The sequence below is a fragment of the Chrysochloris asiatica genome, unplaced genomic scaffold, assembly GCF_000296735.1.
Source record: "Chrysochloris asiatica unplaced genomic scaffold, ChrAsi1.0 scaffold00534, whole genome shotgun sequence".
NCBI lineage: Eukaryota > Metazoa > Chordata > Mammalia > Afrosoricida > Chrysochloridae > Chrysochloris > Chrysochloris asiatica.
In genome coordinates, this window is record NW_006409052.1 from 434,843 (window position 1) to 436,560 (window position 1,718).

Genomic DNA, 1,718 nt, shown 5'->3' on the forward strand with positions numbered 1-1,718 from the left:
TCTAAGTTTTCAAATTTGTTGGAGTACAACTCTTCATAGTATTCTGTTATTATCCTTTTGATTTCCTTTGGTTCCGTTGTGACATCACCCATGTGATTTCGAATGTGTGTTATTTGTGTCTTCTCCCTCTTTTCTTTTGTTAGGTTTGCCAATGGTCTATTGATTTTTTAAATTCTGTCAAAGAACCAGCTTCTTGTCTTGTTGATGCTTTCTATATTTTTCTGCTTTCTATCTAATTTATTTGTACTCTAATCTTAATTATTTCTTTTATTTTGCTGTCTGTGGGTTCCCTCTGTTGGTCTGTTTTTAATTGTTGTAGATGCTGTGTTAATATGCTAATTTTAGTTCTTTCTTCTTTTTGGATTTATGCGTTTATTGCAGTAAATTGTCCTCTCAGTACCACTTTCGCTGTGTCCCAAAGATTTTGGTATGTTGTTTTTTTGTTCTCATTTATTTCTAGAAACTTTGCAAATTCACATTTAATTTATTCTACTACCCAGTTGCTTTTCAGGAGGGTGTTATTCAGTTTCCATGCATTTGACTTGATTTCCTTCTTTTTCCTATTGTTGATTTCTAATTTAATAGCATTGTGGTCTGAGAAGGTGCTTTGTAGTATTTTGATATTTGTGAATTTATGGAGAATTGTTTTGTGGCCTAAAACATGTTCTATTCTGGAGAATGTTCCATTGGCACTGGAAAAGAATGTGTAGTGTGCAGTTGTTGGGTTGAATGCTCTGTACACATCTATGAGGTCCAGTTGGCTGATTGTGTTTTTGAGTTCTTCTGTGTCTTTGTCAAGTTTCTTTCTGGTTGTTCTATCCATTTTTGAAAGTGGTGTATTAAAATCACCCACTATTTTTGTAGATTCATTTATTTCTTTCTTCAAATCTATTAGATTTTATTTTATATATTTTGACGCTCTATCATTAGGAGCATAGATATTTAATATGGTTATTTCATCTTGTTCAATTGTCCCTTTAATCATGAGATAGTGTCCATCTTTATCTATTATGCTGGTTTTTGCCTTAAAGTTTATTTTATCTAAGATTAGCACTGCCACTCCTGTTTGCTTTTTATTGCAATTAGCTTGGTGTATTTTTTTCCCATCCTTTGACTTTTAATCTGTTTTTGTCTCTGTGTGTGAGATGCGTCTCTTACAGACAGCATATTGAAGGATCTTGTTTTCTTATCCATACTGCCACCCTCCATCTCTTAACAGGTGCATTTAATCCATTTATGTTCAGTACAATTATCGATAGATATTGATTAATTTCTGTCATTGTATTGTGTGTGTGTGTGTGGTGTTGCTGCTTCTTTATTCTGTTTGTCTTTCTTTGTTGAATTCATGATTTTTGTGTTCTTTCTTGTGAGTTTCCTCATAGTTTTAATGTTTTCATATTCTTCTTGGATTCTCATTTTCTTGGTATGCTGTGAAGTGTTAATTTTCTTTGAGGTTGCTTTATAGTCCATTAACTTTTCTGTTCATTTAGTGCAGTGTATTTTATCCTGTAATTGACCTGACCTTCTCACTATCTGGAACTCTTTTCCTATGTGTTTACCTCCTTTTACATTGTACTTGTTTTGGTCATAGACTGACCTCCCAGAGTCTCTGAGTTTGTTCTTCTAGTTTTGTTTTGTTAACAATTCTTCTTTCTGTTGACTTAATTCAGGAAGGTGCTGCCATGTACGTCAATCTCTGGTTGTTGTCTGTTCTTGTT